This window comes from Lathyrus oleraceus, chromosome 5, assembly GCF_024323335.1.
Source record: "Lathyrus oleraceus cultivar Zhongwan6 chromosome 5, CAAS_Psat_ZW6_1.0, whole genome shotgun sequence".
Classification (NCBI taxonomy): domain Eukaryota; kingdom Viridiplantae; phylum Streptophyta; class Magnoliopsida; order Fabales; family Fabaceae; genus Lathyrus; species Lathyrus oleraceus.
In genome coordinates, this window is record NC_066583.1 from 585,404,375 (window position 1) to 585,431,520 (window position 27,146).

Below are 27,146 nucleotides of genomic sequence, written 5' to 3' on the forward strand. Positions count from 1 at the left end.
GGTAGTGAATTTGAAGTTTTCATAAAATATGAGGATCATCTTGCAAAATTTGAAAATTTAATAATAAATAATTTAGCATTCGCATTATATAGACTGAAGAAGCAATTTGAAATTCTTTACTATCCGGTGTCATTTTAAATTCCTTAAATTTAACATGAATAACATACTCCATAAATTTACAGTATTTTAACAATTCTCCATATTTTTTATTCAAACAATGGATTTTGGTCAAGTCATTTCAAATTCTCTCAAAAAATTACTTTTTTTCACTAAAATGTTTCATCCAAAACACACTCTAAGGTTATCATTATAGATTAAACTATACTAGTTTATTTTGAAATATATTGATTAGAGATTGCTGACACATAAAAAATAAATTATGTGTTAGGTGAAATCACTAAGATAAATTATGTTTGGAATATCCACTATCAAAATACCATTTTTTTCTAGAAGATACTTTAAGGGAAGTGTGAGCTATTAGACTTTTGACTTCCACTTTGGATTTTCACACCTTCTTTATTTTAACTGTCTTTTCTTTCCTTTTGAGCCATGGTTGACGGTGGGGTTGAGGATATCCATACAGTTTGTAACATTTAGGCCTTATGTGCCCATATTTTCCATAATGATGACATTTTCTTGTCACATCTCAAAAAATACAACCATTCGCAAAGTGCTTGTGGAAAAATAATTCAAATAGAGTCGTCATCAAACTTTATTTATTCCAAAAGAGGAAAGAGAAAATATCGATAAAAATCTTTAAAAGAAAAGGAAAATGGTCGTCGCAACAAGTTCGGGTTCGAGAGTCGATTACGCAAAGCCAAAAGGGTTAATAACCATTTATATAGCAGGGGAGCATAACAAACAATCATCCCTCCTTTCTTCTCAGACTTTTAACTCAGGTAATCATACACATCAACCAAAAGGTTAGGAACTGGATTCTTTGTGAGGAAGATTCTAACGACAATCATGTCTATGAAATCGTCCAAGTTTACGAATAAAACGATTCCATAAATAGTCAATGAAATCACATCATAACAGGCCTCCCAACTCTGAGCATCCCTAAGAATATAGGCTCTTTAGGAACTTGAGTGGGAACCCTTTGGTGTTTCCTTTGGCTTATAGGTTAGAGGTGATATCTTTCTTATGCATATGAAGGGAAACAAGTATGACCACATGCTTTGGAGTCTCTTACACACCCATGAACGACAACTTGTTCTTTATATGAAAACAAATAAGATGCTCAAATTCTTCTAACATTGGTGCTAGTTAAAAATTTTGGAATGTGAAACATCTCATTGGGGGTCATAAAATTGGGCCAAAGTCAAAAGTGTCAATGGATCCACTTTTTGACTTAAGAGACTAAGCAAATTTCCGTAGTCATTCCCAAATTTGATTCTGCAGACTGGATGCACCCGGGAAACCAACTCATGCAGATTGGCCAACTGAGGATATTTGAATTTGTACGAGTACATGTTTCATTTGTCTGATCCCATACTTTCTTAATGACTACAACTGTGATTCTCATATTCCTTAGAAATAAAAATGCAAAATGTTATGCTTATGATTAATGCAATGAGTATGCATGGTTTCAGGATCATAAGTATAATCAAGTTATCAGGTTGGTCAGAATAATGGGTAAATGTCTGATATCTCCGATTACAGGAACCCCATAGATAGATTATATGGTTAGCATGTTTCTAGAGTCATGGATCCTTCTTGATAATATTACCTCCATAACGAAAGCTCGTTAGAGAATAATACCCTCAAGACGATCTCTTCTAGGTGAGGTTTTCGTATCGTCTTAATGAGAAAGATGCCTTGCGGGCGAATACTACACAACCGTCGACTCTAAGGTTCTAAAAAGGTCCATAGAGTCATCGATCCAACTTAAAACATTATCGCCTCGACGAAGGCTCTTCGGACAATAACATCTCCAAGAGAATATACTCTATGTGGGGTCTTCATAGCATCCCTAACGAGGAATGCACCTCGCGGGCCAATAATACACAACCATCATCCTAATCTTATGGTTTTCCTCAGACTCGGGTAGAGAGCCTATCTCACAAAGTACCAGTAATTATAGATCCTCAATAATACCAATGGACCATAATAGATAATAGGTAATAAGAAAACAATGAGATAAAGAAAATAAAATAGAAAAAAAACACAAGTAAAAAAGCCAACATTCATCGTAAAGCGAACTAAATTAGGCTTGACTCTCTCTTTCTTATAGCAGATTTCCCTAACGGTGTCGCCAGTTGTCACATCTTGAAAAATACGATCCTTCATGAAGCGCACGGAAAATTGATTCGAACATAGTTGCCACCAAACTTTATTTATTCTAAAAGAGGAAAGGGAAAATATCGATGAAACCCTTTAAAATAAAAGGAAAATGATCGTCACAATCAAATTCAGGTTCGGGGGTTGATTACGCAAAGGGAAGAAGGTATTAAGACCCTCCGCGTCCATTCTACTCAATGAGAACCTTTTAATTAAACTTGCGATTGAATGTTAGCGAATGTTAATTGTTTTCTTTGACTTATAGAATATGCAAAAGGAAAATGAAATGGGCCACAATTTTTTTATTAGGGTGCTTGACAACATTGTGGGTCTCGCTCTTACGTATCCTCGGGTATAATGAGGAATTCAAAGCTATGTAGTTCTGCATAGAAAATTACGTGTTGGTTGATTTTAAAGAGTTCTGCTTTAGAAATTTCGAGTGATTAAATCTTTGCTTGTTGCTTGCTCTTAGAGATTAAAGCCTTTATTTGTTTCACGTCGAAATAGATAAAGCAAACTCATTTATGGAAATAAAGTTTGATCACCCATAGTGAGAAGATAAGCTTGATTGGGTGAATATTTTATTGGATGACGATTACTGGAATGGTCGCGTAAGGCAACTCGTATCTGAATAAACAAGAAGAGGAATATGAGGCTCTAAACCGTCTCCCTTTCCATCCTTAATTGTAAAAGGATTTAGATAAGGTTAATGTACTTTGGTTGGATGAATAATACTCCAATGGTCGAGTAAGGCAGCTCGTATCCAAGTATATAGGGAAGGGAATATAAGGCTCTAGACCACTTCTGTTTTCGTCCATGTTTGGTTACGAAAGAAGGTTTAAGGCAAATTGAATTAGAAGTTTTTTTTAACGGATGTGAATTGTTTGAATGGTCGAGTAAGGAAAATCATATCCAAACAATCGAGAAGAGGAATATATGCCTTTAAACCATCTACCTTTTCATCCTTTGAAATGGTGTTTAAGTATGATTAAGTGCTTTGATTTGAATTGAAGAAAAGTGTACTCGATGTTGATCGGGGTTTTTATTTGTGTTGAATCGAAACATGATGAAATGATTTGAGGGTTTGAAAAAAAAGATTGAGAAGTTGTGATAGTGGAAATGGTTTTGATTTATGAAAACTATTCGACGTTGGACCGAGTGTTATTTTTATTCTCCTTTTGAAAATGGTTGATTTTACGTTCCTCTTGATTAACTCTAAGTTAATAGACAAATAATATGGGAAAATCATTACAAGCTATGGGAAAGGGGAACATTTTTATCAAATGGGGATAATGTGGTAAAGGTATAAGGATCAAGATCACACAACCATGAGAAATAAAAATGGAAAACCTAAACTCTAATAAGCCAAAGTAATTTAACAAATTAAGTCAAATAATCAATTTAATAAAAATTAATTAAAGAATGACTTATTAAGAGGTTAATCAATCAATTAATTAAAATCTATTAAAAAGATTAATTCTATATTAAGATTTTAAAAATGAGTAAAGATAAACAAACTAAAAATAAAAATAAATAAAACAAAGAAAAACCAAAGAAAAGCAAAATAAAAGAGAGAGAAAAGGGAAAACAAGTACGAAACACACAAGGCCCAGCAAGGGGCGCTGGGTTTAGCAAAACAGGGGGTGCTGGTATCATTTTGGACGCTGGCCCAATGAGGTAAGGCCCAAAGAGAGTCAACCAGTTTGACTCGGTGAGGGCCACATGATTTGATTACTTGGAGAAAGTCCAAAGATCCAATGGATGAGAGTGAGGGAACACAGTCAAAACAAAAGGCATGTGCACATGGGAAAAGGTCGGGTGGTGCCAGGCATGGATGATAAGTGGCAACGGAAGGATGTATGTATGTCTATTTATAGTGTAGCCTAACACATATGAAAATTTCCAAGTGTGTGAGTTTAAAAATATCGGAGAAAGTTTGCTGCAAGAATCGCGTGAATGAAGTGAGCAATTGTGAGTTATGAAATGGAGTGTGATTCTCCCTGATTTTGTGGAGTGTATGAGAGAAACCGTGAGGTGTTTTTTTTGTGTGGTGTTTATTGATGAATTATGGATGAATGTAATGAGCTTACATGTTTAGTTCATTCTACTAAGTTTCTTTTCCTATGATTTTCTTTAGTTTTAATTCAAAAAGGATGTATGTATGTGTATTGTATTGAGGCTCATGACTTTTGCATACTAATTGAAATATTCTTTGTTTTTGTCTCATGTATGTGCCCATGTGAGTTGTTGGAATGTGGCTTGGTGGTTTGAGCTATGTCTTGGTGATATCTTGGCTTGATAATAGCTTGAAAAGTTGATGATGAGGCTGCAAGGAGAAGAGCTTGCTGCAGCTTGGCTTGCACAAATGGACTTTCCTTATTTTCTCCTTGTACTCTGTTTTTTTTTTTGCATTGATGTATATTGATGCACAAAGGGAGCATTTGTAATGTAAAGTGGTGGTGCATTAAAATTGTGTACTGAGTACACTAATATTGATATAGAACAAGTATTAAAAGTCCACTTTATTTTGATTGAATATAAACTTTGTCTTATTCTAAAATTATCTAGTTTTGGTCTTGTATCACAAAATCAACCAAATACAAATTAACAAATATTAAATTGAAATATTGCTAAATAACAACTTCAATATAATTGGAAATGAAAAGGTCAAAGACAAAAGTCATTTTTCTTGACTTTTGTCCTATTCCTAAATGCATGTTAATGGATGTAAAAAATGAACTTAACACAATGCCAATAAACTAGTAATGAAAATTCAAATCTTTACCTTTGAATTTCAATCCAATAAAATGTTGATGGATAACATTGATGCATATGATTAATGACTAGAGAAATAAATGTAAAAGAGTCGACTCTTGGACCAATTATATTTAATACTTGATCATAGAGATAGCCAAAACTTACAAAGATTTAGATCATAGAGAATGTTCTTGTCTGTTATCAATACAAACTTTGATCCTGATGCAAATGAAATGGATAATATCCTGAGACTAGGGGATACTCTTGATTCCTCAATCTATAGATGAATGAATGCAATGCCAATAAGATAAGATGAAATACCAGAACCCTGACTTTTCCTAGAACCATAATGAATGTCTATGCCTGATGGGATGCATGATCAAATGTAATGATCATGGTGTGATGATATAGATGAAAAACAAGGGTAAAATTCAGGCTATGCCACTTCTATTAAAGATACTGAAACTCTTATAATGAGAATGCATATGTCGAGCACGGTGCTGGAACATGTGGCCTGTCTTATTCATAAGGTTGTAGTTAAACCCTTTTGCTACTAGAATTCTTGACTTATTTTCTTCTATATGAATTTCTTCTACCATTTTAGCTCCAGTCTTCAACCTTAACTTCTTCTCATCATCCACAGTTTCTTCTAACATGTCAGAGTCTTTATTCAATATCTAACAAGTTTTTGTGGTATCTCAAGTTTGGATGTTAAAACTGAAATTTCCTCTTTCAGATATGTGATGATAGTAGCAAGTTGCTATTTATCTTAATGAATAACACTTATTGTTTTCTTTGGTCTTTCTATTTTGATGCAAGCTTCTTCCCACTTGGTAATTAAAATCCTAAACGAATAAACTATCTCTTCATCAAATAATCCCCCATCACTAGACTCACCCTTAACATCATGCTTACCAATATACGCCATTACTTTGTTGGCCTTTTCTTCATCATTATCATTATCAGATTCAGACCAGGTGATTGATAATCCTAGCTTATGTTTCTTCAAGAAGTTAGGGGATTCGGTTTTAAAGTGACCATACCCTTAAAAATTAAAGCATTAAATCCTTTTGTCTATGCTTATGTCAAACCCTTTGTCTTTGATATTTGTCCCCCACTTCCTGTCCAGGTTCTTCAAGGAGTTGTTTTTTTTCCTTCTAAGAAGAGCTATATCATCTGAAAGACCTTATTCTTTATCACTATGATTTACTTAAGTACTGGAGACAAAGGTTATGCCTTTGTTATTCTTGTCTTACATGTCATTGATGGACATCTTAAAGGTTTGCAGGGAACAAATGAGTTCATAAACATTTATACTGCTTAGGTTTTGAGCTTTTCCATAGCGGTCACTTTCATATCAAACCTCTTAGGTAATGATCTGAGAATTTTTTGGCCAACTTTTCTTTAGACATCTTTTCTCATAGGGAAAAGATGTGTTGCTAATATCATGTAATCTGATGTGGAATTCACAGATAGATTATTCTTCATTCATCCTCAATTTCTCAAACTTAGTGGTAGGTAGTTGCAGCCTTGACATACGAACTTTGGATGTGCCTTCATGTGCAGTTTTGAGAATCTGCTAAGCTTTTTTAGATTTTGAACATGTATTTATTAATCTTAACATGTTATTTACCACACCATTGAAGATATTATTCAAAGTCTTGGAGTTTTTAAGAGCTTCCTCATCTTCAACATCAATCCATTCAACTTTCGGTTTTAAGCTTGTAGTTCCATCTTCAGAAGTGATCACTGGATGTTTCCATCCTTTTATCACATTTTCCATGCTTTGTTACCCATGAATTTTAAAAAGACCACCATCATAGCCTTCCAATAATCATAATTGGTGTCATCCAAGACAAGTGGTTTGTTGAATGATCCTCCATCTTTGATTGTCTCTATTTGATCAGAGTTTATCTTCCATGGAGCTCATACAGCATGCTAGGGTGCCTGCTCTGGTGTCAATTAAAATTATGTTCCTCAAGGGACAAATGTCAAACACGACGTCCTAGACAACTGGTTCAACAAGTTAAACTAAAAACATCATAATAACAAGTACTGGATGATAGAGTAGAAAATCATTAAATAATATAATAATTGTTTATCTAGTTTGGTGAAACCACACCGACGTTTGGGAGGGTTAAGTCCATAATCCAATAAGAAAATTTACCATTAGTAGTTTAATACAATTTGTCTTACAACCAACAACAAACTTTATATTGTTTAATGCCTCTTCTGAACACTACCCAATAACTTTCTATTTAGGACTCCCCATAAACATGAGAACCTACTCACTTTCTTGTCAATCACATAACCCGTGATTGGAGATTACAACTCAATAATCAATGTTGAATACTACCACTCAACTATAGATAAACCAACTATGCCAATTACCTAAACATAGTGGTGTACATACAAAATGACAAGGACTAAAAATAAATCCTAGCACTCTAAAATCTTCAATGTATTACTTGGTTTTCAATGTGGGTTTTGAGCTCCTTATATAACATAATATCTCTAGGCTTTTCTCCTTGGATAATAACTTTAATTTCGCCCAGAATTAATTTAGAATCTGTTGGATATTATCTGTACCATAAATATCTCCAACAAGATATGATTTATTTCAATTTAAATTCAAATTTAAATCTGAATTAATCTTCATTCAATTGTAAAATAAATCACCTAATCATATTGTTAAGCCAATTAACAATAAAATTTGATCCAATATTTGACCAAAAACTCTTCCAAAACGCAATAGTATTGACCTGTTGCGCAAGACCCAGATGTCGTACCTCATGATGTGACATTGCATCCATCGTGTAACACCCTTCTAAAATACCCCAAATATTTAATTAAAACAACAAATATATATCAGAGTAGATATGCAATTAAGGGTGTCACACAATCACTTCACACCATTCACCAAAATAACTGTCATGCTCTTTATTTAATCAAAATAAACATTGCATAATTCGCAGCGGATAGAAATCAAATCAATCATGCAAAACATGTAACACATTACATGTAAACTGGTTCAACAACCAACAATAAAACAATTAAAACATCCCTTCCCGATGTTACATCTACCAGAGCATGACCCACTAAGGAACTACACTAGACTCCAAGTACTAGCTCCTACTCAATCACTGCTCGTTACCTGAAAAATAGTTGTAAGGGTGAGTTCCTCAATCGATATAATAAGCATTATAAAATATCATGTAATGCTAAGTAAATTAACACATTTCATCACCCTAATCATATCACACATTCAACAACGGTAACATCAACTAGTAATCATCATCATACTCAACTCAACACAAAACACACGTATAATATTGGAATACATCCATTCATATTATACGCCATACATATATTATGCAATGAGACTCCATGCATGCGGTACCGATTATTCGTGAACATATAGTTCAACCTCACCGATCAAATCCAGATACGGCTACCAAGCTCACTAGTCCCACTCATTTGAGACCTAGTGACTCACTCACTAATTCCTCACCATGGGAATTAGCTACCACCCAAAGGGCTATGATATGCACGCTAATCACCTAGCATGCAAACATCAACAACAATCCACAATACTCACTCACTAATTCCTCACCATGGGAATTAGCTACCACCATAAAGGCCATAATATACATGCCAAATCACCTAGCATGCAAACATCAACAACAATTCAAAATAGACATATGCTCACACTCTAAGCCATAAACAGTCCATTCACAATTGCATACATAACAGATACATTCACATTATTATGCATACCATCATACATCATCAGCATGTTTATCACAGAATCATATCATATCATGCTAATTAATAATCACAGTATTAGCACACTCTACTAATACCTACACTGTTCAAAACAACGGGAAACGATCCCTACTATATCATACATCAGCTAAAATTACATTACTCAGCTGAACAACCAAAAACTGCACAACCACAGCACAGAAAAATCACAATTCTGCCCATACGCGTATTGCCTAGTCCCATACGCGTATGGCCCATTTCTCAGCCAATCCCATACGCGTATTGCCTGCCTCATACGCGTATGCTACGCGTACCACATCCTCATACGCGTACCAACAAAGACAAAACTACGTTAAAATCATCATCTTCTTCATCCATACGCGTATTGCCTAGTGCCATACACGTACCAGACCATCTCATACGCGTATCACCTAGTGCCATACGCGTATGACCAGAAACCAGATTTCCAGATCTGCTATGGTTTTCTCTGCTACGAGATTCTCAGATCCAACCTTCCACATTCCAATTTTTACACAACATTCATTCATATTGTCTAACACAGATCATACACTTTCAATCTCACAATTTCTAACCTTATTACCTCTAATTCCTACGAATTTCCTTCAATTATAATCCAAATTTCGTTCATCCAATATTTCACAAATTTCAGCATACATCATTCTAATCAGAGTCAAATCAATGGTTTATCACTACCCATTACATGTTAACCCATAATACCCATCAAACGACGATAAACCCCCCCTTACCTGAGTTAATCCGACAATCCTTTAGCTTCGAGCTCTTCCTCTCTTCAACCCTTGTTCTCTGGCTCTTTTTCCACTTTTCTGTCTCTTTTTTCCTTTTCACGTGAAAAATAACCCTTTTTACCAAATGGGACCTTTTTAATTCCAACTTTTATTCCAATAATAATAATAATAATAATAATAATAATAATAATCCAATTATTTAATTAAATTAATAAATATACTATTAATTTAAATTAAATAATTATCCTTATTTCATCGGGGTGTTACAACTGTCCCCCACTAAAAGAGTTTTCGTCCTCGAAAACATACCTCAAGCGAATAACTCCGGATAAGACTCCTTCATCTGACTCTCAAGTTCCCAAGTCACATTGCCACCTGCTGGTCCTCCCCAAGCTACCTTTACCAAAGCAATCTCTTTACCCCGCAACTGCTTCAACTCTCGATCCTCGATCCTCATAGGTGATGTTTCAACAGTCAGGTTATCTCTCACCTGTACATCATCTACTTGGACCACATGCGACGGATCAGGAATGTACCTTCTCAACTGAGACACATGAAAAACCTCATGCAAATTCGCAAGTGACGGCGGTAAAGCGATACGATAGGCTACCTCCCCTATCCTCTCCAAAATCTGATAAGGACCAATAAATCGAGGTGTCAACTTCTTCGACTTCAAAGCTCGACCAACCCCAGTTATCGGAGTAACACGAAGAAACACATGATCTCCCTCTTGAAACTCAAGTGACTTCCTCCTCTTGTCGTGATAACTCTTCTGACGACTCTGAGCAATCCTCATCTTCTCCTGAATCATCTTAATCTTTTCCGTAGTTTGTTGAACAATCTCCGGTCCAACCACAACACTCTCACCGGACTCATACCAACATAGAGGTGTCCGACATCTCCTACCATACAAAGCTTCAAACGGTGTCATACCAATGCTCGAATGAAAACTATTGTTGTAGGTAAACTCAATCAAAGGTAAATAACAATCCCAAGCACCTCCCTTTTCCAAAACACAAGCCCTCAAAAGATCCTCTAGTGACTGAATCGTCCTCTCAGTCTGACCATCAGTTTGCGGATGATATGCAGAACTCAATCTCAGCTTAGTTCCCATAGCCCTCTGCAAACCTTCCCAGAACTTCGATGTAAATCTAGGATCTCTGTCCGAAACAATACTCGACGGAATACCATGCAAACTTACAATTTTCTCAATATACAATTCAGCAAATCTCTCTAACGGATAATCCATTCTGATCGGAATGAAATGAGCCGATTTTGTCAATCTGTCAACAATCACCCAAATAGCTTCAAAATTCTTAATCGTCCTCGGTAAACCCGAAACAAAATCCATACTGATACTATCCCACTTCCACTCTGGAATAGCCAACGGTTGCATTAGCCCAGACGGCTTCTGATGCTCAATCTTTGACTTTTGACAAGTCAAACAAGAATAAACAAAACTCGCAATTTCTCTTTTCATTCCCGGCCACCAAAATAACTTTTTCAAATCATGATACATCTTCGTAGCTCCAGGATGAATACTCAGGCCACTACGATGTCCTTCCTCAAGAATACTCTTCTTAAGTTCGGTAACATTCGGAATACACACCCGATTACCAAATTTCAAAACACCATTCTCATCAACTCTGAATTCACCACCTTGACCTTGATTCACTAGAGTCAACTTATCAACCAAAAGCACATCGGATTTCTGACCCTCTCTAATCTCATCCAGAATACCACTCGTTAACTTCAACATTCCCAATTTAACACTATTGTGAGTACTCTCACACACCAAACTCAAGTCTCTAAACTGCTCAATTAAATCCAATTCCTTAACCATTAACATAGACATATGCAATGATTTCCGACTCAATGCATCGGCCACTACGTTTGCTTTACCCGGATGGTAATTCAAACCAAAGTCATAATCCTTCATAAACTCTAACCATCTCCTCTGTCTCATATTCAGCTCTTTCTGATCAAACAAATACTTTAAACTTTTATGGTCACTGAAAACCTCAAATCTTGACCCGTACAAGTAATGCCTCCATAACTTCAGAACAAACACCACAGCTGCCAACTCTAAATCGTGTGTCGGATAGTTCCTCTCATGAACCTTCAGTTGTCTCGAAGCATAAGCTACAACCTTCTTATTCTGCATCAACACACCACCCAAACCCAACAATGAAGCATCACAGTAAACCTCAAATGGTTCTGACGGACTTGGTAATATCCGAATAGGAGCAGTAGTTAACCTTCTCTTTAACTCTTGGAAACCTTCTTCACATTTTGAGTCCCAAACAAACGCTTGCCCCTTTCTAGTCAACATCGTCAACGGTAACGCCAACTTAGAAAATCCCTCAATGAATTTCCTATAATAACCTGCCAAACCAAGGAAACTTCGAATCTCAGCAACAGACTTAGGAGCTTCCCACTTAGATACCGCTTCTATCTTAGAAGGATCAACAACAACACCACATCTGGAAATCACATGACCAAGAAAACTAACCTCTTCTAACCAAAATTCACACTTGGACAATTTAGCAAATAACTTCTTTTCTCGTAGAACTCCTAAAACCACTCTCAAATGTTCAGCATGCTCTTCTTCAGATTTCGAATACACCAAAATATCGTCAATAAACACCACAACAAACTTGTCTAGGTACGGATGGAAAATCCTATTCATATACTCCATAAATACCCCAGGCGCATTAGTCACCCCAAAAGGCATTACAGAATACTCATAATGTCCATACCTTGTTCTGAAAGCAGTCTTCTGAACATCCTCAGTTTTCACACGTATCTGATGATATCCCGATCTCAAATCTATTTTGCTGAACACACTCGCACCAACCAACTGATCCATCAAATCATCAATCCTCGGCAAAGGATACCGATTCTTGATATTCACTTTATTCAGTTGCCTGTAGTCTACACACAACCTCATAGTACCTTCTTTCTTCTTAACCAATAACACTGGTGCACCCCACGGTGACACACTCGGACGAATAAATTTCTTATTCAACAGATCTTCCAGCTGACTCTTCAATTCAGTTAACTCAACAGCAGACATACGGTACGGAGCCATCGATATCGGCCTAGTACCAGGTACCAAATCAATCGAGAACTCAACTTCACGCTCTGGCGGTAATTCATTCACTTCTTCAGGAAACACATCAGGAAAATCACACACCACGGCTAGATCACAAATCGCCAGTTTATCTTTAGCCTCCAAAGTCGCTAACAGCATAAACAACTCTGCTCCATCTACTACTGCCTCATTCACCTGCCTTGCTGATAGAAACAAACTCTTTTCTTCCTCAATCTCAGGAAAGATCACATTCTTATCAAAACAGTTGATATAGACTCGGTTAAACACCAACCAGTTCATACCCAGGATAACATCGATCTGCACTAGTGGAAGACACACAAGGTCCATCCCAAAGTCTCTACCAAAAATACTCAAAGGACAATTTAAACAAACTGAAGTAGTAGTCACTGAACCCTTCGCAGGAGTATCAATCACCATACTCCCATGCATCTCAGATATCTCTAAATTAAGTTTCACAGCACAATCCAAGGATATAAAGGAATGAGTCGCACCTGTGTCAATAATAGCTACAAGAGGAAAGCCATTAATATAACACGTACCTCGGATCAAACGATCATCTGCAGAAGTCTCAGAACCCGATAAAGCAAAGACCTTGCCTCCCGACTGGTTCTCTCTCTTCGGCTTAGGACACTGTGGACTGATATGACCCACCTCTCCACAGTTGAAACAAGTCACAGTCTTCAACCGGCACTCTGCAGCCAAGTGACCACCTTTTCCACACTTAAAACACTTTTTCTCATTACTGGTACACTCATGGATACGATGTCCCGCCTGACCACATCTGTAACACTTAGCAGGGGCACTGGAGTCTCCCCCACTAGGCCTCTTCATCCCACTTTGTCTCTGGAAACCTTTGCCAGCTGCATACGGTTTCCCACGATCATTCTGATTCTTGCCTTTCCTATCAACCCTTTGTTGATAGCTCTCCGCTCTGGCCTTGGTATCCTGTTCAAAAATCCTGCAACAGTCAACCAAGTCAGAAAACACTCTAATCCGCTGATACCCAATAGCCTGCTTGATCTCGGGACGTAACCCGTTCTCAAACTTCACACATTTTGAAAATTCCCCAGTAGCCTCATTATAGGGAGTGTAATACTTCGACAGCTCTGTGAACTTAGCAGCATACTCAGTAACAGACCGGTTGCCCTGCTTCAATTCTAAGAACTCTATCTCTTTCTTTCCTCTGACATCCTCTGGAAAGTACTTCCTCAGGAATCTCTCTCTGAACACAGCCCAAGTGATCTCAGCATCCCCAGCAGCTTCCAACTCAGAGCGGGTAGCAACCCACCAATCATCTGCTTCCTCTGATAGCATATGCGTACCGAACCTGACCTTCTGGTTATCGGCACACTCAGTCACTCGGAAGATCCTCTCGATTTCCTTCAACCACTTCTGAGCACCATCTGGATCGTATGCTCCCTTGAACATTGGAGGATTGTTCTTCTGGAACTCACTCAGTTGACGAGCAGCTCCCATTCCCACAACATTCGGATTCCCTCAAAGTACTCCAGCTAGCATACCCAGAGCCTCAGCAATCGCAGCATCGTCTCTACCTCTTCCAGCCATCTCTATTCTGAGAACCCAACAAGATAAAACAATAAGTACTGATAGGGTTACACAACACCTATCACGTACAGGGGAAACAGAATAATTACGACTCGACTCGACCGACTATGCTCTGATACCACTAATGTAACACCCTTCTAAAATACCCCAAATATTTAATTAAAACAACAAATATATATCAGAGTAGATATGCAATTAAGGGTGTCACACAATCACTTCACACCATTCACCAAAATAACTGTCATGCTCTTTATTTAATCAAAATAAACATTGCATAATTCGCAGCAGATAGAAATCAAATCAATCATGCAAAACATGTAACACATTACATGTAAACTGGTTCAACAACCAACAATAAAACAATTAAAACATCCCTTCCCGATGTTACATCTACCAGAGCATGACCCACTAAGGAACTACACTAGACTCCAAGTACTAGCTCCTACTCAATCACTGCTTGTTACCTGAAAAATAGTTGTAAGGGTGAGTTCCTCAATCGATATAATAAGCATTATAAAATATCATGTAATGCTAAGTAAATTAACACATTTCATCACCCTAATCATATCACACATTCAACAACGGTAACATCAACTAGTAATCATCATCATACTCAACTCAACACAAAACACACGTATAATATTGGAATACATCCATTCATATTATACGCCATACATATATTATGCAATGAGACTCCATGCATGCGGTACCGATTATTCGTGAACATATAATTCAACCTCACCGATCAAATCCAGATACGGCTACCAAGCTCACTAGTCCCACTCATTTGAGACCTAGTGACTCACTCACTAATTCCTCACCATGGGAATTAGCTACCACCCCAAGGGCTATGATATGCACGCTAATCACCTAGCATGCAAACATCAACAACAATCCACAATACTCACTCACTAATTCCTCACCATGGGAATTAGCTACCACCATAAAGGCCATAATATACATGCCAAATCACCTAGCATGCAAACATCAACAACAATTCAAAATAGACATATGCTCACACTCTAAGCCATAAACAGTCCATTCACAATTGCATACATAACAGATACATTCACATTATTATGCATACCATCATACATCATCAGCATGTTTATCACAGAATCATATCATATCATGCTAATTAATAATCACAGTATTAGCACACTCTACTAATACCTACACTGTTCAAAACAACGGGAAACGATCCCTACTATATCATACATCAGCTAAAATTACATTACTCAGCTGAACAACCAAAAACTGCACAACCACAGCACAGAAAAATCACAATTCTGCCCATACGCGTATTGCCTAGTCCCATACGCGTATGGCCCATTTCTCAGCCAATCCCATACGCGTATTGCCTGCCTCATACGCGTATGCTACGCGTACCACATCCTCATACGCGTACCAACAAAGACAAAACTACGTTAAAATCATCATCTTCTTCATCCATACGCGTATTGCCTAGTGCCATACGCGTACCAGACCATCTCATACGCGTATCACCTAGTGCCATACGCGTATGACCAGAAACCAGATTTCCAGATCTGCTATGGTTTTCTCTGCTACGAGATTCTCAGATCCAACCTTCCACATTCCAATTTTTACACAACATTCATTCATATTGTCTAACACAGATCATACACTTTCAATCTCACAATTTCTAACCTTATTACCTCTAATTCCTACGAATTTCCTTCAATTATAATCCAAATTTCGTTCATCCAATATTTCACAAATTTCAGCATACATCATTCTAATCAGAGTCAAATCAATGGTTTATCACTACCCATTACTTGTTAACCCATAATACCCATCAAACGACGATAACCCCCCCTTACCTGAGTTAATCCGACAATCCTTTAGCTTCGAGCTCTTCCTCTCTTCAACCCTTGTTCTCTGGCCCTTTTTCCACTTTTCTGTCTCTTTTTTCCTTTTCACGTGAAAAATAACCCTTTTTACCAAATGGGACCTTTTTAATTCCAACTTTTATTCCAATAATAATAATAATAATAATAATCCAATAATAATAATCCAATTATTTAATTAAATTAATAAATATACTATTAATTTAAATTAAATAATTATCCTTATTTCATCGGGGTGTTACACATCGCGTGTCCCTTCTGCACCCCATACAGCTTAAGCAAGCTAGATAATCTTGAACACTTTAAATACTTCTCTATGTTGTTGTTTTGTAAAATGCAGCCAATCTAAATGGCCAATCCAATGGGAACTACATGGTCAGGGAACTAGGAAAATCGTTTCTCTAACTTTCTAGCTTAGGTCCAATGAATCTTATGTAAATATTCCAATCTCAAATTTGAGGGGGGAACATTCACTAATTCTAGAGAAACACGCATAGTCTCTCAGAATCTCTATGAGAATAAACTCTATTATTTAGTGTATCTTTAGTGACTGCATATCTCAATCCACTAACTACTCCACTAACTAATATTATTATTATTTTTTAAAATTAAAATTCTATTAAAAATATTTTAATAAACAAAACTCATATGTTATTCATATGCAACTCAAATAGATTAAGCTTTAATGCAATTTCGGTCCTCCTACTTTGATGTTTTTTGACTTTTAGTCCCTCCATTTTAAAAAGCAACTTTTTGACCCCTGAACTTTACATCAATTGGGATTTTGATGGTCCCCCAATTTTGCATACGTGACAATGATGATTGAGATAAAAAATTGTTTTTAATGAGATGACAATGATGACTATGATTATTTATTTCTTAATATTTTTTAATTAATTAATTAATAATTTAATTTAATTTTTATAGAAAATTATTTATTAATACAAATTTTAATATTTAAAAGAATAATTTTAGACTTCAAGCAAGGCCCAGTTATTCAGTCCACAATTGTATGCTATATTGTGTTTGTTTCCAATATATAAACACTAATATTTTTTTTTGAAGAAAATAATGAGGGACATAAAATACAATGAAATGGCATCTTACCCACACCTATACTTGCATGAATCCTTCTGATTATGTACTTACATATTAAAACACTATTGAATAAATGAATTCAGTGTTTTATACTATATTCAATAAGCAAACAATCTCATTTTGTCGAAATTTCAGACTCTAAAGCATTTTCCATTATTAACTACGTGGTTCTTTGTGTACAAACAGAAAGCTAGAAGAGCAGTTGAAAAAGTCTATGATGTAGGCAAGGTAGATGAAAAAGTGATTAGAGCAGTATCAATAACTAATAGAGTCGTCAATGCAGCTAGAGTGGCTACCATCAAGGCTAAATGAAATACATCATATTAACAACGAGAGCATCTCGATTCCCATTTTGTGACACTATCAACTAACTTTTGTTTTAATCTATTAACATGAGATTGTGGAAGAGATTTTTAGCTAGCCACTCTTGTGTAAAACTACCATCATCTCTTTAATTTTGTCTATTATTGTAAATTTATCTAGCTGTATATGTCGGTGATTTCATAAGATGTCTGTTCTATTTTGCCGAATTGATAATTGCTTTATTTGACTATGAGGTGTGTTTTTTAAATCTTGTTAATAAGTTGATTATTGGTCATATAATTTGTTGCTTGGTTTAAATGGTTGTAAGCATGTTCTCCACATCATCATCATGCTCACTACATATCAATGTTAGCCACATTGTTATATTGTTATAGGTAAATGTTAAAATCAATTTAAATTTTTGTGAGCAACAATGATATGGATTGACAAGGTTTATGAGTAACAATGATAATTTTTATTAAATGCACATTTGGTCATGACAATATTGTTTTAATATGTAAGTACATAACCAGAAGGATTCATGCAAGTATAAGTGTGGGTAAGATGCCATTTCATTGTATTTTCTATCCCACATCGTTTTCTTCAAATAAAATATTAGTGTTTATATATTGAAAACAAACATGATATGGCATACAATTATGGACTGAATAACTGGCTTTAACTTAAAGTTTAAAATTGTTCTTTTAAATATTAAAATTTGTATTAGTAAATGATTTTTAAATAAATTTCTAAAAAAGTTAAATAAAATTATTCATTAATTAATTAAAAAATATTAAATAATAAATAATCATAGTCATCATTGACAACTCATCAAAAACAATTTTTTTATCTCAATCATCATTGCCACGTATGCCAAATTAGAGGGGGAGTATCAAAATCCCAAGTGATGTAAAGTTTAGGGACCAAAAAGATGATTTATAAAATGGAGGGATTAAAAATTAAAAAAACATCAAAGTAGGGAGACCAAAAATGCATTTAAGTCAATAGATTAAGTGTACATTTGATTTGCTAAAAACGAGGTACTAGACATGACAATTTTTTTTGTACTCTGTTTGATGCATAAACTTATCATGAGACATGACAAAATATATGGCTAGGGACATGACAAAAACATGAATTCTTGTCCCTCACTAAATCATGGGACAACCTTTTTGGATTTTTTTAACCAAAATAACCCAATTTTTCAAGGAAATTCTCAAAATACCCCTGGTTTCAAAGAAATTCCCAAACTACCCCATTTTTAGGAGGAGACACCAATTCAATTGGCGACTTCTCTTAAAGATTGAATGGAGATGCCAATTTGATTGGCTATACTGAGATGTCAATCCAATTGGCGCCCATGTGTATTTTTACAAAGGAGACGCCAATTGGATTGACATCTCAGTATAAAATGCATTTTTTTTTGTTATAAATAGATGTATTGTGTGAGTCATTGTTTCACATCTCAATTATTCATTTGGCGATCATGTTTGGTGTTCGTCGCCGATACGGAAAGGTGATTTATGCGAGAGACAAACCTTAGATGCTGATGCTATTCTGGAACATCACTATGTTCGAGCAACAGAAGAGGGAGTTGGTTCGTTGGTTAGATGGGAAAATACCAGAAGGGAAAAAAATTAGAAGTATTGAGAGACTCGACAATATCTTTGGTTGGGTGCGAATGAAGACTGATAAGGATGCTAGGGAAATGATGTTCGGTCAAGATGACATCAATTTGATTGTTGTAATCAGTTAGAAATATTTCTATTTTCAATTAGCTTATTTTGTACTGATGTTTGTGTGAACCTCGTTGTAACAAAAACTTTATGATATATAATGATTGAAGGTTACAGAAATACAATGTTACAAAAAGCTTATGACCCAAATGATGCTCCTCGATTGGGACAATTGTTCTTGTTGTGTCCTGATTGACGACAGATACTACAAAATCTTATCATTTTATCTGTCGAATCCATTTCTGTCCTGATACATGTGCTGTTTGGCCTTGCTTTTTTCTTTCTACGCATCTCGTCGTTGTGCCAAACTATATCACCTTCATATGGATGTCAATATTCCTCCATTGGTAGTACCGAGAAGCTTTTATTATATACATTCATGATGGTGACGGCCTTGTACACATCAGATAAATGGTTGTAAGCGTCTTGACGAGTATATGCGCATGCTGCAATGACATGGGAGCAAGGAATGCGGAAGGCTTGAAATTTTCCACAATCGCACCAACTTCTGTTTAGTCTAACAGCATAGGCTAAATTTGGTCTCCCCTCGTTGTGGTCCATTGTTTCCTGAACGCTGAAATTTTGCCTATGACGGTCAAAGACTGTTACAACGTGTGTGCTATCTTTGATGCTCTCCTCTTTCATGACTTTCATGCAACACTCACTGAATAGTTTCCCAGACATTAACATCGCACTCCATCTTTCACCTCTGGTTGCGAACGTAGAAGCCAACTTATAATAGCTTGATCTTACCAAGGCGGTTATTGGCAGATTTCTAATTCCTTTGAATACACCGTTCATGCATTCCACAAGGGTTTTTGGTTATGTGGCCCCATCGACAACCTCTGTCAAATGCCCTTGCCCACTGCTATACTGGTATGTTATTTAGCCATCTCCCTACGTCTTTATTAGACAGTCTAATTTCATCACGATAATATTGAAATGACGGCTGAGTTAGAGCATACCCAACATTCACCACCTTCTTGTGAAGATTCTTATCTTTTATTGCACGCATGAAGTTTTGTGCAATATGTCTAATGCAATAAACATGGGTATAAGAAGGATCATGCCATCCGTTGTCATGGTTGTTGTAGACACTCTCAATGGCAGCATGTCTATCAGAAATCAAACAGAGATTGGCTTATGGAGCCACATTCATTCTGAGATGTCGAAGAAAGAAACCCCATCCACCATCCGTTTCACCTTTAACCAAAGCAAAGGCAATGAGGAAGACATTATTGTTTTCGTCTTGTGCAACCGCCATAAGCAAAGTACCCTTGTACTTGTCATATAACCAAGTGCCATCAATTTGAATAATATGTTTGCAGAATGCGAAACCTTTGATGCATGGGTCAAACACCCAAAAGAAACGGTGAAATATTCTATTACATGTAACACAGGTTCCGTCTGGCATCATTGCCGACAATGTCTCCATAATTGCCACAGTTCCTGGGACAAATGTTTGTAGTGCCCATAAAAATCGTGGCAATTCTTTGTATGAATCCTCCCAGTTGTCGAATACCTATTCAATAACCTTTGTCCTTGCAATCCAGGATTTCTTGTAAGATGGAGTATAATTATATGTTGTTCTGATATGGGACATAATTATACTCACCTTCACTGATGGGTCTTTATTAACCAATGGCAGAATGTCTTGACATATCAATGCAATGCTTAGTTTACGGTGATCTTGTTCAACGTTAGTTACAATGCAACTGTGAGGTGGGTCTATTGAAGCGATCTCCCAAGAGTAATTTTTCTTTTTGTAAGACACAACCAACCGAAACTTATAAAGGATGTTACGATATTCGATGGCATACCTACTCGAATTAGTGCGTTTCACTGTAAAATCAGCAGAGTTGTTCATGTGGAATTTTTTGATAGCTCACACACATTTTTCTTTGGAACGAAACATGTGTCACACCCCGATTTTGACCCTGATATTCATATCATTATTTTATTCATTTTCTTTGTTTCCTCAGAAAGATCCATTGGCAAGCAGTGCAATCAGTTCCCGATCAATTTTGCCCTAAAATTAGGGTTTGGTTTAAAATCAGCTTATTTCTGATTCTTTGGGTGAAACTCTTTTCCATGGCCCTCCATATGTCCACAAGGGTCTACATACAAAAAAATCAGCTTTTTATTTGAGCCAGAGGCGCTTCAATTGATCGTTGGAATAAGGAATCAAACCGTTTGGGAAAAGTCAACTGTGGGGCCAGAAAAGTCAACTCCTGACATTTTGAGAGTGGAATCTCAAAATCCATGCCTAGGAGATCCTACATGTGAAATTTGATCAAGGTTGGATCATGGATTCATCATTTAATCAGGAATTGGAAAAGTTACTTAATTTGGAATTGGTTGACTTTCCATTTAGGGTAAGTTTTCATGATTGTTGCACTCACTTAAAGCCCATTTTCCATCAAGATAAGAGCTCCATTTGAAAATTTCTCCAACATGAAAGTTGTTCCTCTTGTTCCAAGCTTTCTAGAAATATAAAGTTTGCTACATTTGGATCAAGATTGAGAAAGTTATGCTTAGTCAAAGTGGGATATATTTTTAGGACACATAAAAATTTCTAAGTCTCAAAATCTTCAAAGTTTGTCAAGACTTCTTGGCCAGTTTTCTTGCATTTCAAGGCATCATTTGGAAATGTTTTCTTCACAACAATTGTACTTTGCCATGTCCTCTTTCACCTCCTTTTGGAATCATCTCATTTGGATCTATGGTTTCAAAGGTATATTCATTTAAAGTTTGCACCATGACTTAATTTTCTAGGAAGATTTTAGGCCAAACTTGCCCAACCAGTTTGGCATGGTGAGACCTGAACTTGAGGCCCATTTTTCACCTTCTTCCACTCCTTATTTCCACTCATGCTCAACATGAAACATGCTATGCTCCATGAGGTCTTGCTACTGTTTGCATTATTTCATCATTTGGTGACTTGATCATCAAGTTACATGGCCTCAAATTCACCCCTTTGGACTGTTTTCTTGCCAAACCAAACCAACCAAACTATGTTGCATAAATCCAGCCCATGTTTGTTTCCTCATTTGGCCATGCACCTTTATTTCATTCACTTAAGTTTTGCCTAAAATAACAACATTTCACATGCCCTCTTTCTACACCTCACTTTGCTTCATTTTGCTCATGGCCAAATCACATTATTCTGAGCCCATTAAGATTATTAGACCCACATATTTAAGAGACATAAACCCTAAATCTGAAGGGAGGCATTGTAATTTTTCGAGCAAGCAAGGAGGGAGTTCATTCAAGTCAACTTTCATTTTCTCAAGTTGAAGCACCAAGAGAGCAGCACCATTTCCTTCCATACTCTCCACAACCAAGAGGAAGTGGACCAAGCTTCCACTAGGTAATCATCTTACTCCATTTCCATGGCCATTGTTTTGCTCATTCTTATGCTTGCTTACCATGCTCATCATTATTATCACTACTGTTTGCCATGCTAACCATATGCTCATGTTTGTTTCATGATTGTTTACAATGTCAATCATATGCTTGTGTTCTTGACGTTGAGTTTATGTTGTTGATTTTTGTTATGCCCGTGGCCATGTTGCCATCTTATTGTCAATATTTCTCCATGATTAAGCCATCATTTCACTCAAACAAAGTTACCATGTTAATCTACACATTTCATACTTGATATCTGGGCTTTATTTCGTGTCATTTGATGCCCTATGGTGGTCGCATTTTGTTGTTGAAGTTGGAAGAAACTCACCTGTTTCTGCGTATTTGCATGGCGTTAGGGTTTCTTCTTTGGTCCCATGAGGAAGACGACCACGTGTCGTCTTGAGGACCGCTGGATCAAGCGCACATGTTGTAATCCTAGCTGTCCATTTGTTTCTGTCTTGTAGTGTTTTAAATGAAACTTGACCAATTGATAACTTGTCACATGGTTTTTTAAAATAAAACATTCATTTAATTTTGTCACACCTGAATAATTGTTTGAACCATGGGCCAACGCCAGTTGCTGTTGACACCTCCCTTTCCTGGCCCATCAGCACTAATCCATTCCCATTTTCATTTTCTTTTTTAATTCACATTTATTTTTCTATTTTGATTTTAATTGATATAAAATATTTTCTTTATCCATAAAAATATACAAAAATATTTTCCATATTTCTTAATGCCTTATTTAATTTTATTTAATTTTTATTTTCGCATTTATTTAATATGGATATTTTATTTCAATTATTAATTCTAAATGGTTCATTTTAGCATACATTTTATTATTGATTTTATTTTCATAACTTAGAATTATTTTTTAGCTTCTGATTTTTGGGATGAAGGTTGACCACTGTCCCATGGTCAGCCTGACTTTTTCTTGGATTTTTATTTCACATTTTTTAATTTATTCTTGATTTATTCTTAACCTAGTTTGGTTGGTTGACTTCTAGTTTGACCTCTGTTTTATTTTAATTAATTCATACACCAATTTTCATTATTTTTAAATTTTTTTGGGGGGATGATGATGTCCTGACCCCACCTTATTTAGTTTAATTTTTCATAATTTTCTTGATTAATTTTCTATTTATTCTTGATTTATTTCTAACCTAGTCTTGTTGGTTGACTTTTGGTTTGACCTCTGTTTTATTTCAACTAATTCATGTACTAATTTTTATTATTTTTAAAATCTTTTTGGTGGATGATGATGTCCTGACCCCACCTTACTTAGTTTACTTTTTCATAATTTTCTTGATTAATTTGCTATTTATTTGATATTTATTAAGTTGGCTCGATTTTTCAGTTGACTTCTTTATGATCGATGTTTGACTTAGGGATTGCTTATGGCAATTGAAGAGATCTTTTGATCCTCCCTTTTTCATCTCATAGGCCATGTATTAGAGGCATTTTATCTTGATTTTATTTGATCCTTACCTCATTTCTTGATTTAATCATTTCAGTGGAACCTTTTTGTGCATCTTTTCATCTGTTATCTGTTATACTTGTTTCTTTCATCCATGCTTACTATTACTTGATTGTTTAACATGTTCATACTTCCCATGCCTTGTTTAATTCTCCATTATTTCATTCTTTGATTCTTTGATTTGATTATATACTTGTTTACTTATCTGATTTGATTGATAACCGTTGCCTACTTGTATGATGATTGAGGCATATATTCTTATTGTTTGATTACCATGAACCATCCCCATTCGTGACAAATGTACCCCACTCCCCGGCATGTAATAATTTTATCGCTTTTTATTTCTTTGTTTGCTTGACTGTTTAGTTAGCTACTAACACAATAATAAAATCAACAATTTCTAAAAGATCAAAAATAAGACTCGATCTAACGTCGAGTATTTTCTCAATAAACAAATCAATCCATTTCTTCCTCCCATTTCATTCTATTTCTTTCAAACCTTCATCAAATACTTGATCCAACGTCAAGCCATTTTTCATAATAAAAACTCAAAAAAATATTAATTCATATTTAAGACCTTTTCAATAAAGATAGAAGTGGAACATGGTGGATACCGTGCACTCCTGGGATTAAGATTCGAGGTGGATGCCTCGCCTATCTTAGCTCTCGCCATCATCCAAATTTATCTATTATGTTTTCTCTTAAACACTCATTCAAATCTTTCTCAATCACTCATCAAATGCTTGATCCAATGTCAAGTCATTTTCACTATAAAACTCAAAATACTTAATTCCTATCTAAACACTTTTAATAAAGATGGAAATGGAACATGGTGGATACCATGCACTCCTGAGATTAAGATTCGAGGTGGATGCCTCGCCTATCTTAGCTCTCGCCATCATTTAAAATTGTCAATGCGGTTTCTTCAAACCCTTTCAATCAAACCCCAAAAACACTTAATTCTTATTAAACATTTTTTGCAAATAAGATGGAAATGGAATGTGGTGAATACCACACACTCCTGAGACTAGGATTCGAGATGGATATCTCGCTCATCCAAGTTCTCGCCATTACTCAAAACACAACAAACCAATCAATTTCTTTTTCTCGCCGCCGTGCGATTGACTCTTAAACCTTTTCACAAACGAAAGGTACTTTGTTTCAAAACAATGCAAGGCAATGTTTTTCCACCTATTTTTGGTAGTCCAACAATGTTTTCGTCGATTTGACACAAAGTAGCTTTCGTTAAAATCGACCAACAAACAAACATTTTTCTACCCAGAACTACGTAAGCCTTGACTTCTCTATTGAGATACGTAGGAGCAGGATTTGTAAATCTTGTCAGGCCCACTAATAAAAAACTTAGGTTTAGTCCTTCGTCAAAAATCCAAAAACATTCTCCTCTCTTCTATTCTTTCCCACTTAATAACTTGAAAAGCCTAACATTTCAAACTAACATTAACGCGCACAACTAACCTAATGGTTCCCGTTGAGTACAACGGACGTGAGGGGTGCTAATACCTTCCCCTCGCGTAATCGACTCCCGAACCCTGATTTGGTTGCGACGACCATAATCATTGTCATTTTTTTTTTGGGTTTTATCGATATTTCCCCTTTTCTTTTTAGGAATAAATAAAGTTCGGTGGCGACTCTGTTTAGTCCATCATTGCGAGCGTGCGATTGCGCTTCGCTAGGTCGTATTCTCATTTTCATCGAGGTACGACAGATGGCGACTCTGCTGGGGACTAACCGACCCCTAAGTGAGTTAAGCCTAGTTAGGACGTTTGTGTGCCTTTGTTTGTTTAATTGTATGGCTTTTCCTTATTTATTGCTTTTATTATCTTTATTGTTATATTGATATTTTTGTTGTATGTTGGTTCCACTGTGTTGGGTACTTGGATATTTGATTGCAAACCATGTGGGAAAGACTCTACACCCGAGTCTAGAGTTAAAAAACATAAGATAGGATGGTGGTTGAGTAGTACAGACTCCCGAGGTGAATACTTCGTAAGAGTCGGCACGAGAACCTCACTTAGAGTAGATCCTTTTGCAAATATTGTCGCCCGAGGTGTATACCTTGTAAGCTTCAATGTTTCAAAGGGGTCAATGACTCTAAGAACCTTTAGAACATTGAACCTTTGGCCAACTAGAAATGATGGTTGCGTAGTATGGATTCTCGAGGTGAATACTTCGTAAGAATCGATACGAGAACCTCGCTCAGAATAAATTCTCTAGATGGAGTTGACGACCGGAAAGTATTTTCCGTAAGCATTAAACATTCTTTTGAATCCATGACTCTGAGTACCCTGTCTAGAACCAAGTCGATGGTTGCGTAGTATGGATTCCCGAGGTGAATACTTCGTAAGAATCGATACGAGAACCTCGCTCAGAATAGATTCCCTTGATGGAGTTGACGATCGGAAAGTATTTTCCGTAAGCGTCAAACATTCTCGTGAATCAATGACTCTGGGGATCCTTTGTAACAAAGCCCTAGATCATACCCGGTGAGAACCTATTCTTGGAAATCAATCAGATTCATCAGTACCTCAGACTTTTGAACCCGTGTATTGAAAAAAAAAAACAAATATGCATGGCTTGCATTGCATTCATTCACATTCCATTGCATCTGCATCCCATCATAATGCATGTCATTTTCCAGACAAAATACAAAAAAAAAACTCATACATCATTTGTCCATGATTCAGCAAAATGATTCCTGACACGCGTTTAGAACAAGGAACCATGTCTCAAGAGATGATGGATGAGCTAAGGAAAGGTCAAGAAGCATTGAAGGAGGAACTCAATCTTTTGAAGAGCCAAGTGGGATGGATCGTGGAAACCTTGCAAGCCTTATTGAGGAAAGAGGGTCATCCCATACCCATTGCTACAACAGAGGGAGCTACTACTCCACATCCATCTGGTGTTACCCCAAGTCAAGGGAAATTCTATATGGCAACTCCTCACCTACCAGCATATGGACCTCCCTTAGGACGTCATCATCAACAT